The following is a 14655-nucleotide window of genomic DNA, read 5'->3' as shown; positions in this document are numbered from 1 at the left end:
GACTTGAATTAAGAAAGTTTTATCATGATTTGTATCATGACAAGTCAAATTATCTATCAGCGCAATATGACTTTTTGTACTTAAAATCTGAAAATACAACTTGCTACACTTAAAAACAGAAAAACAACAACCCTTAAAATAAGAAATGATATCGAATGTCGCTTGAATTTAGAAAAACACTTATTCCAATGGTGGAGTCGACTCAAATAAAGTCAAATGTTCTTAATTTTCATTTTAACTAACTTTTTTGCAGTGTGAATGAGTTTCCTTTCACTAAACAAACAAAAAATCTGTAGCTGTAACAAAATACATTTAGTAAAATACACCAAAAACACTCGATACACGATATATCGATACAGCAGCCCACGATATCGATACTGTATCATCACATTAAACGATACGATATATTGATAGTTCAATATTTTTGCACAGCCCTAAAGTACAGTGTTATATTTTTGTAAGTGTGAGCTGCAGTACAAATATATTGTATTTTTTGGTCTATTTTACTAAATTATTTTGTTACAGCTACAGTTTTGTTGTTGTTTGTTCAGAGGAAGGAAACTCATTTATGCAACACATTTGACATTTTCACTGTTTTGATGATTAAAATGTTTGTGTTTCATATGAACTTTGCACAAGAAGTGGTTTAACAAAGACTTTTAATATCACAGCAATGATTTACCTATTATTTTTATTGAACCATATCGAAATGATTTGAAATAAATCTAAACGAAAGTGCACTGTATCGAGGTATCGTGTCTTAATGACACCCAGCGCTACTAAATAGTGTTATTAATAGTAATACAAAAGTCTAATTAAGATGAACGAACAACACAAATACAGTCTCAACAAAAAGCTGAAAGAAGCAGCTTTTCGACCAAAATAAACATTTGTCCAGTTGACAAATTGAATTTCTCCTTATGGATTCTAGGGGTTTTACACACAAAAAGCAGAAAGAAACAAAACACAAATCTGGTTTTCTTACTGTGTAAAGTTATGAAAATAATTATACAGATGAAACTATATTTTATCAGTTACATTAGATTTAAAAACACTGCCGTCTTAACAATAAAACCTGTTTCCTTGTAAAGAGGATGTCTTTTGTTTGAATTTGTTTTGATTCTGATGGTCAATTAGTCATGATTAGTACTAACAATTGAAAACTTGGCATATCTACGGACATTGTAATCCTCCCGCCCACTGCTTTGTGGATGTATGACTGCCATTGTTGACAGAAGCCCATCCGTTCCCAGTCCAGGAAAAACACAGTCAACAAAATACTACCAGTTACCAGCAGTACTTACTATGAGGGGAATGCAAAAATACTGAAATATCAATATATCGTATTGTTTAATTTGATGATACAGTATCGATATCATGGGCTGCTGTATCAATACATCGTAGTTTTTGGAATATTTTACTAAATTATTTGTGAAAGAGCTACAATTGTGTTGCTCATTTGGAGAAAGTTCACTTGTTTATGTGATACACTTTCATATTTTCATTTTTTTTGAGTAAAATGGTTCTGGTAATGGTATTGTTTACTCCAAATTAGACGATCATTCACGTTACTGAGTGTTGAGTGAATGAATAATGAACTGTAAAGCGCTTTGGGTATTTTGAAAGGGATAATATAAATGTAATGATTAACTAATTAAGATTAAAAATTTCACGTTTTTTTTTTCTCCTTCCATTTATCATCGCACTGCAGCTCGGTTGAGTTTACAAAAAATGGAAGACCTTTGTGAAAAAAATTTAACTTGGACAACATAATTTAATTTTATTCATTGCTGTCGGCGCCAGAAACCAAAGTATTGTTAATTCTCGTTACATTATTTCACGTTGTTGTTGTTGTTGTTTTTCCTCCGTTTAACACCGTACTGCAGTTTGGCTGAGTTTACAAAAAATTGGCTAATGAAATTTAAGACTTTTGTGAAAAAATAAGAGTTGGACAACATAATTTAAGACTTTTTAAGGCCTTTAAGACCCCATGGCTATCCTGAAAGTAGAGTAATTTATGACCTTCACTCATCCCGTGTGAATGCGCTGCAAGTAAAACAGAGGTGGGGCGGTAATTTGCAAATTACAATACGTCCCCAGGTTGTATTTATCCCGTGCGAAAAGAACTTTAGAAAGTAATTGTTGAACTCCATGATGAGAAACAGGAAGCAGAGATAAACTCTCTTTTGTTTTGTGGACACTGAATTGACACGCGGCGCGATAAACACCAGAACCTTCCAAATTAAAATAGGTACAGAGACTGTTTTTTAATTGGTGTTATTTGAAATACACTTAATTTAAATAACTTAACTTAAATATTAAATCGTTTTTTGTTTGATACTAAAACGGAATAATGAAATAAACAATAAAAAAGGAAAACAGTTTATCGTTCTTAATTGAAATTCAAAAGAACAAATGGCACACGGATTTAATATTAATTTGTGTATCATTGGTTCATGTGTTTTTCAAAATAAAACCAAAAATAAGAAAACGAAAAAAAAACAGCTATTTTCTTCATTACCAAACCAAAATGAAAAAATGGGTAGAGATTCTTTCCCGTTTCTGTGACTTAAACTGCAATGCCGGACTGAACCAGGACTATATCATTTATAACCCGTTTTCAGTCCTGGTCTGGTCCCGGCCTCAGTCTTGGTCCTGTTCTTGGTCTGGTCCCAGCCTCAGTCCTGGTCCTGTTCCAGTCTGGTCCGGTCTGGTCCCGGCCTCAGTCTTGGTCCTGTTCCAGTCTGGTCCCGGTCTCTATCGGTCTGGTCCTGGCCTGAGTCCTGGTCCTGTCCCGGTCTCAGTCTGGTTCCGGTCTGGTCCCGGACCTGGTTCAGTCCAGCATCACAGTTTTAGTCATGAAACCATGAAACAAGAAACGGCTGTTATCCGTTTTTTCCATTTTTCATTTAAACACAAAATCAAAAACTGAAAAAACTAATCTTTATGTTTTTTTATTCTGGTTTTGGAGACAAATAATGAAGAAAATAGTTGTTTTTCTGTTTTCTTATTTTTGGTTTTATATTGAAAAATGAATGAACAAATGATACATGGATTAATATTTATTTGTTGGTGTTTGTTTATGTTTTTTTTCCATCATCGTGGTGTCAAAATTCATACCAGGCTTTTTCCTTAGTATTGAAATTCAAGTTTAAAATGTTATTATCGTGAAACCAACACTAGTTCACACACAACATTTCATTTCATAACCGTTTCAAACTCTCGTCATCTCGGCAAAATGCGAAATATGCGCTTCTTCCTCCTACATCTGGAACATTCTAAATCGGCCGCCTGTTCCCCGGTAGCTTCCTGTAGGAGGCCGGGGCACTTTGATGTCGCTCTCTGTGGCGCGGGAACAACTCGTTACCAAAATATACAAGAAGCGCCGTAAACAATGGGGCTGTTTTTTGGCTGGAGGGCTTCCACGAAACAAAAAAAACACTGACGAGATGAGCACAGGACGGACAGCTGCCCAAACACGAGCTCCCGGGAACAAACGTGACCTGCTGGAACATATCAAAGCTTATTTATTTTCCCGCGCCGTTTTTAGGTCAAATTCTAAATGAGTTTCAGCATCGTAGTACGTTCTCTTTTGTTTCTGCTGTCAAGGTAAATATTATCGGCTCCCTGCTGCTGAAACTGGACACTGATACCTGGAAGCCTTGAGGTATCGTGTTCATGGGAATTTGAGAAAACGCGTGCGTATTCTTGGAACTCAGCCCAGGTACACGCAAAATATAGGTTGTAATGATAAAATAGATCATGGAGAGAGCAGATAAATGTATTGCTATGTTCTTATTTTGATTATAAAACATTGGCACCGGTTCTAAGAGTCATTTCGTTCGCGACGGACCCATAACTAGTAAAGAAAGTAGCGCTATTAGCCTTTAGCCGTAAATACGTGCGCGCCGCGGTAATTAATTATATGCGCAAATGTCATAATTCACACGTCTATTCACAGCTCATTTACATATCAGTGCAGGTCCAGTAGCAAATATACGGCCAATATAGTCACTTTAGAACAGACCAATAGAAAACAGTCTGTTTATGTGCGGGAGCTACAGCAGCTAACCCATAACAAATGACAAAAACTAGCTTCAGAGTCGACATATTTCCAACACTCACCGCTCACACAGGCTCCTCCTCACATCACAAATCTGCACTAATAAATGTCCTTTTAATCCAGACTCAAACCGATTGTCCGTAAAAAGAAAATAATCTCAGTGTTTGGATCTGTGTCTGCAGGTGTAAACAAACACACGTGAGTGACGCGACTCTGTGGTGTGTTCAGGGACAGTACGGACACACACAGACAAATGACTCCGTAGATAAATACTGATGTGGAGCCACATATTAGGACATTTATCTGTCTGTAAATTGGATTAAATGAACAGAATGTAGAGAGTCTAAGCTTTATAACGAGGTATAACATGCCCACGTGAAATATCGGCCCCTATCAGCAAGCAAATCGGCCGATAGCCGATATGCCCAAAGTTGCCCATATCAGCCGATAATATCGGCCAACCGATATATCGGTCGGGCTCTAATATTTATAAAGAAAAGCAACCCAGGTGATCCTAGGAATAAATAAAAGGCCTTATAAAACAGCCTATTCAATAAATAAACACAAAGCACAATAAACCTGCCTAGTCATTAGTAGTCAATAAATAAAAATACCTAGGCCCCACGAAACAGGAAAAAAATAGAAAGTATTGGTAAGCTGCAGTTAACAAGGTCAGTCTAACCTTATTATAATTCCGTTCAAGATTTTTAGAGAGATTAACATGTCAACATTTGAGGAGAGAAGGACACATCTCATTTTATATTTTGGCTCCAGTTTAGCCGGTAATCTTTTAAACCCGACGCCGTCCACCGTGGAAAATAGATGCAAATCACTCACTATATATTCTGAGACGATTAACACCAAGACCATGACACCGTGGCAGTTTTACTTCGACAATACTGTTATTGCCAATATCGTTACACCTCTACGAAACACAACTCAATACAGTGAGCGTTCGATTTGATATATTTCAAATTGATTCGACACGATTCAAAGAAAAAAGGCTAAATAAAAGGTTGTGCAAATAATCAAATAAACGATCTCCAAACTCATATAATCGAGTTGAAACGATTAAAGCTTAACAAAGTTTGTTTTGGGATATTTTTTTGTATAAATAATCGAATGAAACTTTATTTATAGAGCGTTTTTCATACAAAAATGCAACACAAAGCTACTCCCACTCACTTCCACAATCCATCAGGAACTCGGACTCACTGCAGCACTTCAAATCACTTCTAAAATCTCGTGTGTTCAAACTGGCATTCCCTCCATGATTCCCACGTTTTCTACAGTCACTTTTTATTCGTTTGTAAAGCATCTTTGAGAGTCGAAAAATGCTCTATATTATCTGATATTATTATTATTATTACTCCTTCTACTAACTGTCTGGAATCTGACAGAGCTATCTTCTTTATAACTATCTGAAACCTAAAAATGTATACTATCTGTCTGGAATCTGCGACACTAATTCTCTGGAACTAGTACATAAAGAGAAAAAAGGAAGAAACTCCTCTGCAACATCAGCACATACAACAAAAATACAGAACAGACAATAACAACAAGACTAAAGAAACCGGGGAGGAGAAGAAAGTGGAGTTGAACCCAAAATATAGACAGAAAACCTCTAGATCCTGCAGCCAGGGGGCGCTGGATACAACAGACCCACATGCCAGTTCTGAGGGGGCAAAAGCTGCGAGGGCTTAGATAAAGCCGGGGAGGAGAAGAGCCCCCCTCCTGCTCAAGTCCCTCCTGGGCGATAAGGAACCAGACGACCTCGGCAGATAAGATTTATCATGTTTTGGTTTTGGGTCAAGGAGCTGCTCATTTCACAACAGCTCTGACTGTGTTTTGGTCTCAAGGTCTACACACCAGCCTCTGCAACGCTCCAAGGCCAAAGTCCCGTCCAGACTGCTATCAACGACCGTTAACTTCCATGATATTTTCCAACATGCGGTGCGAGGCAGCGCAACCTTCTACACTAAGAGGCATTAAAAACACAACAGTCTTAATTTTGTGACATTATTTCTCAATTTAACAATGAATTCGGTGTTACAAATTTGAATGATATTGAACGTGAAAGGACAAAACCAACAGTAGAAAAGGTAATCGAAAAAACAAAAGAAAAATTCAGCCTCAGATAACAAATGTCAATATCCGTTTGCATCCAATAACGCGTGCACTCGTCGTGGCTTAGAAGTGATATGATTTCGGCCACCGGAATCGCGTCCCACTCTTCCAAGAAAGCAGTACGAAGATCCGTGACAGTTGCTGGAAGTGGGATAGGACGGCGCACACGGCGATCCAGATTGTCCCAGAGGTGTTCTATCGCATTCATATCCGGAGAATAAGGCGGCCAGTCCATAACCTGCACGTTGTTTTCGGCCAGACACTCACGACAGATGCGTGCGATATGCAGACGCGCATTGTCATGCATGAAGGTCACTCCAGGATTTGCTGCCAAGAGTGGCATGATGACAGTGTGTGACATCTTTAATTTTTCCTCCAGGTTTTTAAAGCCTTCACCAGCTGAGTTCAAATCATCGAAAGAAAGTTTTCAAACAATGTCCTTTCGACTCACACATTGAAAAGTAGGGATTGGCACCGTCCGGCTTGTTATTTTGTTCTTTGGGCTGAAAGGTGTGGCTCCATTGTTTCATAACCATTGACTGATCGTAAACAAAAACAGTTTTCGTGTACAAAGTTTTTTATTCAAAATAATTTGGCATTTAAATTTGTTGCATTTTTAATGCCTCTTAGTGTAAAATACAGCTCATAGTCACAGTTAATGAGTTCATAGCTCAGTTTGTTTATTACATTTTTATACGGTATTTTCCAGGCTATTAGACGCACTCTTAAGCCTCAAACCTCATCAAAAAATGACTGCGCGCCACAATCCAGAGCGCCCCATACATGAATCCACTCGGGCATCCCAGCACGACTTCAGTAAACTACAAAGCTGCAAACACACAGGGAGCAGACAGCGACCGCACAGAGAAACACACCCACAGACACACTCATCGCTCCACGCCGACGAGGAACGGAACGGAGGAACGAACCGAAAAAAACGAGCGCGATGTGCCACTTCTAGACACGACTGAACAACTGAGTCACTGCGAACACGCCGACAATCCAGTTGGTCCCAGACAGCACCCTCCCTACACGCCACAACTGAACAAAGCCCAGAGTCACCGTGAACGAACAAACAAACAAAACCACTCACCCATCACACTGTTGGGTTTCCTTTAAAGTCCGGTGCGATTTATTTGTGAAAAAAGTTCAAAAATAGACCATTTAATGACAGTGCACCTTATAATCCAGAGCGACTAATAGTGCGGAAAATACGGTAAATATAGAACTTGCAGAACAGCTGGATGGAGCCATGGAGATGTTACACAGTATAGCATTAAATTTAATTAAATACATTTTTTCTTCTTGGAGACAAACAGGAGACATCATCAAGTCAAGTTACAAGTCAGATCTTTGACTCGCAATAAAAGTTCATTTCAGTGTATTTTCTTCAGGGATACAGACACTGGTAGTTCATATCAGTGCCGATCCAGGAAAATTTGCCCAAATCGGATACTGGTTCCAAGATATCCCGATGCCCTGGTTGGGTTTTCAACTGGACGGAAGAACTTTTATTCATGCAACGCTCTACAACATTTACTTGATGGATAAATAATAACTGTCTCAATTTTGTAGTAAGTTAACTGTGTTTTGATGAAAATAACATTCGTTTTTCAGTCCCTATGCAAGTATCGGTTAATATAAAATAAGGCTGGTTATCATTAAAAAGTTGCCAATACGATACATACATCGATACATATCTCGATACAGTGCAACTTCGGTTCAATACGATATATTTCAAATCGATTCGAGGCAGTTCAATAAAAATAATGGCTAAATCATGTCTGTGACACTACTCGTTAAACCACTTCTTGTGCAAATTTCATATGAAACACAAACATTTTAATCATCAAAACAGTGAAAATGTCAAATGTGTCACATAAACGAGTTTCAATTCCCCAAAAAAGCAACAAAACTGTAGCACTGTAACAAAATAATTTAGTAAAATAAACCAAAAAAATAATACTCTTGTTGATATATCGATACATATTTCTGCACACCCCTAATTAAGACATAACACAGGCCACGATACATATCTCGACACAGTGACCTTGATTTGATTCGATACGATATATTTCAAAACTATTCGATATGATTCAATAAAAAATAAAGGTTAAATTATGACTGTGATACTAAAAGTCTTTGTTCAACCACTCCTTGTGTAAAGTTCATATGAAACACACCTGTTTGAATCATTAAAACAGTGAAAATGTCAAATTTGTTGCATAAATTAGTTTCCTTCCACTGAACAAACAACAAAACTGTAGCTGTAACAAAATAATTTAGTTAAATAAACCAAAAAATACTGATATATCGATACAACAGCCCACGATATCGATCCTGTATCATCATATATATCGACATTTCAATATTTTTGCTCCTCTAATATCAAATATCAAAAGATCCCAAAAGCCAAAGTATCGATATTGGAATCAGAACTGAAAAACCTGGATCGGTGCATTCACATTTCCTTTGTTATAAAAATTACTGCTATATATACAAGTTTAAGGCCATTCTGAGGAATATTCCAGAAGAAACAACATATTCACTGAGACAAGCAGGAAAGGACTTTGCCAGAAAAGTTACACAGTGCCCCTTTAAACAAGTACTGATTGTAAATGTAGTTGTTTCTTTAAAAATAATCAAAGTACAGATATTTGTGGTTCTTTCATAGTAACAGGAAGCAGGGGTGGGTCGTATCTGATTTCCTCGTACCATTCTTCCTACTACAGTAAAGCCACTCCTCCATTGAGACGTCACAAAAGATAAACATTTCAGTAATCCTCAATGAGTCAGAGCCATGTGTCGGACCACATGGAGAACGAGGCGGCATGGTCAAGCTAAAACACAATACAGCTACAAGTTTATAACAATAATTTAGTAAACACTGAGTTAAAGGATGTTAGAGACTCGTTAGGAGCACAGAATAAAATAGAAAAACAAAAATACTGTTTTCTTACTGTCAGGCAGTGTTTTTTTTTTTCTTTTTTTTTTTGGTAATTTCACTCATTGCCGGAAACTAGACCAGGTCTAAACCAGGACTAAAACCAGGTCTAAACTAGATCTAAACTAGACCTGAAGCAGGTCTAAACCAGGTCTAAAATAAGGTCTAAACCAGGTCTAAAACCAGGTCTAAACCACAACTAAACCAGGGCTAAACCAGGTTTTAACAGGACTAAACCAGGACTAACCCATGCTGTGCGGACCGTGTCTCCTCGTCTTCTATCAATAATATTTTTAATTTGGTTCAGTAAAGTCTGGGCTTTTTATTTTCTTTCATCTGACAAAACATCTTATGTGAAGATTTCCTCGTCTTTGCTTCTCTACAGCAAATCAAGTAATCCAAAGTATTCAGATTACATTACTCACTTTAAGTAATTTAATGGATTACGTTACAAACTACATTTTGGGGTTTGTAATCTGTAATCTGTAGGGGATTACATTTTAAAAGTCACCTTCACAACACTGCTGTCAGGGTATCCCCAGGTTTGAATACCCCAAATTTAAGACTTTAAGACCTTTTTAAGACCAATTAAATGAAAATTACAATCAACATGGCACCTATTATAATGACCAAACAAGTACCGGTGTGGTGTAGGATTTTGACCCTGCGGTGAGGCGACCCCGGGGTCAACATACCATATATTATTTTAACCCCGGGGTCAGAAACCTATTATGGTATGTTGACCCTCCCCTATGAAAATAAATATATTTTATTAATAAACAACTTGAATTCTATAGAAAAACTTCGAATATTAATACTATATCTGCACATTAAAACATACTGATATACATATATAAACATACATATTTAAACATGTTTTTTGAAGAACTCAAATGCATTTTTATGCTGATTATAACTTTTGAATGTTAAAAACTTAGTTGTTTAAACACATATTTTACTGAAAATGAGATAAGTAGTTATTAATTCATTAGATAATCAAAGTGATGTGTAATGATTTGGAATCTTGTAAAAACAGACAGGGCTGATCAATTGAGTAAAATAACAATAACTATAGTAATCTGACCCCCCAATATGTTTATTATTATAGTTATGATGATGTAAAGTAAGAAGTAATGTTAGTTGAATATTGACAATTATCAATTATATATAAAGGAGGTCAAAAACCTATGGCCATAGTAATCTGACCCTCCGATATGTTTATTGTAACACAACATGACTAAATTCAAGGTCATTATCCTTACAAACCATTGCCTAAACTGACATTATGATTAAGGACTATCTGAACATAGAATCTAAAAACCATAACAATGTCAAATACAATGTAAAAAGTGACAAGATTGCTATGTATATGCAATTTTAACACATAATACATTACATTTACACAAAATACCAAGTCGTTATCCATCAAAACATTCCTTAAAATACCTTAAAAGAAAGTGAATATGTAGTAATATATAATAAAAGTAAATTACATGAGAAAAAATGATCAGATAAGTAACTACTAAAGAAAAAAGTAAGGGGGGGTGTCTCTTTACTACAGCGGTATTTTGCCCCCGGGGTCAAAATACTATCTCACACCGGTACTATATCTAGAATCTAAGAGCCACTGCGGATAAAACAAACACTTCCCCATGATCCATCCCAACGTCTTCCTCCACTCTACTGATTGGTTTACTCATTGCCGCTGGCGCCAGAAACAAAAGTATTGCTGTTGTTGTGTTTTTGTTCCCTCCCTCTGTTTAACATCACGCTGCAGCCCGGTTGAGAATCCAAAAAAAGAAATTTAAGACCTTTGTGAACAAAATAAAGACTTGAACAGCATAATTTAAGACTTTCGAAGACCTTAATTTAGTAACATGGAATTTAAGACCTTTTTAAGAAGAAAATACGAAAATAATTCAATCTTATACAGCTGAAACTAATGATTATTTTATCAGAAAGATTAGACTTAGTGCCGTCTTTACAATAAAATCTATTTCCTAGTAAACAGCACGTGTTTTGTTTGAATTTGCTTTGATTCAGACAGTCAAATAGCCATGATTACTCCACTTGCTCCAATTGGAAACTTGGCTAGGGTGACCAGTCCTGTCCGGCCTTATTGATCCTAAGCCACGGATTTGTCCCGGTTTTCTACCAGAAATGTCCCTGTTTTTGCCCAATCTGATCCCCCGCCGACAGTAAACAGAGGCATACATTGTCATTTGTTTAGGTAAAATACAGAAAAGCTTCTTAAAAACGATCAAAACAAAAAAAAAAACGTGACTATACTGACTCATGTGTTAGACACGAATGGTCTCTGCTGAACAATTCTAATCATCACGCACTCGTTTCACAATTTTATTATTACAAACCAAATAAGCATTAAAGGGGATGCTAGAGGCACCATGGAGCACATGCTCTGCGGAAAAAAAGCGCGTAAACTGGCGCAACTGTGACAATACCGCGCGCGAAAATGCGGTATGAATTCAACTTGGCTATGGACCATGGAATCCCGATTCTACGCGTCTAAAATGGGTATATGCACGTGTTAATTTCCATGCACATACCCATTATAACAGAATATAACAGAATAAAATGTGCACATGAAGTCAGAAAGCTTTTTTGCCAGTTTTATAAATATGGAAACTGATGCATACATGTTAAAAACTATAAAAAATATTGTCTGTTTTGTGCATTGGGATGATGTTTAATGAAGGTTGCCAGCTATAAAAACACAGAATATCACATTTTAGTTCTGTTCGTAGCTTTGACAGCAATGGGGAATGTACTTATAATGACATTTTTCACTATATAAGCTCAAATACGCATCGTTGGAAGGCTCGGGTTTATATACGATGCGAATACGCTGTGAAACGTGAAAAGGGCGTAAATCGGCGTGTTTTCGACATAAAAATGGTGACAAAACAGGTGTCGTTAGCGGAGCATCCTTCCTAATCTAGTATAGCATAGCCGAATTAACATTGCCAACGCTAGCTCCACGTATACGACTCACCTTGACGAATGTACGATGCTCTTGGTCACAGTAAACGCATAATGTCCCCGCGGTGACGCCGGACAGCCTTCGGGGTACGGGATGGTCCGAAAAGATGCGAAAGGTGAATGATTAGCCCGATTATTCGCGCACACACGTGGCTGAAACAACACAGGAGTGAGCGAGAGATGGAAGGGAAGCTGCTTTTTTGTGAAACGTGACGAGGCCGTGACGTCAGCGCGTCAAAGGGAAGCAGATCGGGCAGACGCTAAAGGTGATGCTAGCCCCGAATAAGAGTGAAGTGAGCGCGTAAAGTGAGACGGATCGGGCAGATGCTAAAGGTGCTAAATTGTTTATTTTTTTTATTTTATTTTATTTTTTGGTACGCATTGTCTGCCTCAATTTAAGTTTACATGTATGTCAACTTTAATAAAAAATAACAATAATAATAATAATAATAATAATAATAATAAATTAAAAAAGTGAAGCGAGTGAGTAAAGTGAGACAGATCGGACAGATGCTAAAGGTGCTAAAGTCATACATATATATTTTTTTATTAATTAATTTATTTATTTTTGGTGCACATTGTCTGTCTCAATTTAAGTTTACATATATGTCAACTTTAATAAAAAATAATAATAGATAAAAAAAATTTAATTAATTAATAAAAAAAACAGTGAAGTGAGCGAGTAAAATTACACAGATCGGGCAGATGCTAAAGGTGCTAAAGTCATTATATTGATTATTATTATTTATTTATTTATTTTTTGGTACGCATTGTCTGCCTCAATTTAAGTTTACATGTATGTCAACTTTAATTAAAAATAACAATAATAATAATAATAATAATAATAATAATAATAATAATAATAATAATAATAATAATAATAAAAAAAGTGAAGAGAGCGCGTAAAGTGGGACAGATCGGGCAGATGCTAAAGGTGCTAAAGTAATTTGGACTGCTCAAGCGTAATAACCCTTTTCCGTCATAAGCAATATATTGCTAACATTAAATCTATTAAAATTATAGAAGAATCAGTTTCTTATATTTATTTATTTGTTGTTGTTTTTTTGGTACGCATTGTCTGCCTCAATTTAAGTTTATATGTATGGCAACTTTAATTAAAAGTTTTTATCTATTAATAATAAATAAAAATAAAAATAAATAAATAAAAATACTTTTTATAGGAGACACAACTTTTCATTGTTCTGAAATCCAGACATAACTGGTGAGTTACACAGCACAGTACTTATTTGTGTATTTATGTAAATTTATTTTTTATTTATTTTTTTTTTAATAGAGTACACAATAAAAATAAATAAATACAAGACTTAAATTGCCCATCATGTGCTTTGTAATTTTTTCTATTTCCATTTTATGTCCATTTTGCATAGGAGACTGATACAGGCCTATCTGTGCATTCATGGATTTTATATTTTATCTTAACCAACCAAGCATAACTTTTTGGTTTTATAACTCCTGTCTGAAAATGTCATGACCAATAGCCTGCATAGTGTGGAAAAAAAAAAAGTATGTCCAAAGACTTCGACGGGACAAGACAAAATTTTTACGAGACGAGATACGAGATTGAGTCCATGAGAACGAGACAAGACCAGATTTTAACACATTTCCTAATACATAAATTCATTTTTTTGTTTCCATTCTAATACTTTTTGGAACTATAAGAGATCTAATACCAATATACCAATACTTAATACCAATACTTGACCCTTTTTGTCCAATCCAAATGTAACACAAAACCAAAAAATCTCGTCATTTTGTCTCACGAGATGTTGTGGCGTGAGATCTTGTACCATACCATTAGTTTCCCATGAATTACGAGCAAATACATTTTATCTTAACAGCGTTTTTAACCTGTTTTTGCCCTCAAAACAATCACTTTATTATTATTATACTAATTGTGAGCACATTTGTAATTGTAAATAAACTACAAAAAGAATCAATTTGACATTAAAAATTAAAAAATGTTGCTGTGGGATGTGTACAAAACAAATACGAACATATGGAAGTGAGTAAAATGTAAGTTAAGTGATGGTTTATTCATGCATTTATTTTTACATCATCGTTTAAAATGTTGAAAATTACTAGTATAAGAACAATAACAAACCTCACTGAACTTACGTGATTTTTTTGTTTTGTTTTCTTCCATTTTTATTCATACCAAAAACAATATACCGGTTTTTATTTATACCAAAAAATCCATAAATCAATACAAATTTATTTATAACATACCACGATACAGAACATAATGTCAAAATAATATTTAAATAAATAATAAATAATACACTGATTTTTTATTTATTATTTTACAACCAACTACACAAGAAGAAAAACTCAAACACACTTAATTCTGTTAAATTATTGATATTTCCTGTAGTTTTTTTTTGTTTTTAATCTGTTTTATTGTCTGTAAATATTGTTGTATTTCGTTATTATAGTGGAGAATATTTGGTTTATGATCTGATAAAGTGGAGTGACTGGTTAAGTTAGTGTGCAGCGCCCTCTG

General features: G+C 35.7%; 1 protein-coding gene across 2 annotated transcripts in view; it reads right to left on the bottom strand.

The window, feature by feature from the left end:
* The window catches only part of LOC110175044 (equilibrative nucleoside transporter 2), a 66066-nt gene extending 53713 nt beyond the window's left edge, over window positions 1-12353 (bottom strand). For both annotated transcript variants that reach the window (XM_055156537.1, XM_055156536.1), the window contains exon 1: window positions 12148-12353. The gene's annotated coding sequence lies outside the window, so the exon portion shown is untranslated. The remainder of the gene's footprint in view (window positions 1-12147) is intronic.
* Between the last annotated feature and the right edge of the window lie 2302 nt (window positions 12354-14655).

This window comes from Boleophthalmus pectinirostris, unplaced genomic scaffold (genome assembly GCF_026225935.1).
Source record: "Boleophthalmus pectinirostris isolate CB_2022bp ecotype Guang Dong unplaced genomic scaffold, ASM2622593v1 HiC_scaffold_20, whole genome shotgun sequence".
In the NCBI taxonomy this organism is placed as follows: Eukaryota; Metazoa; Chordata; class Actinopteri; order Gobiiformes; family Gobiidae; genus Boleophthalmus; species Boleophthalmus pectinirostris.
The sequence above is the reverse complement of the archived record's forward strand: the minus strand, read 5'-3'. Positions and strand labels throughout refer to the sequence as shown.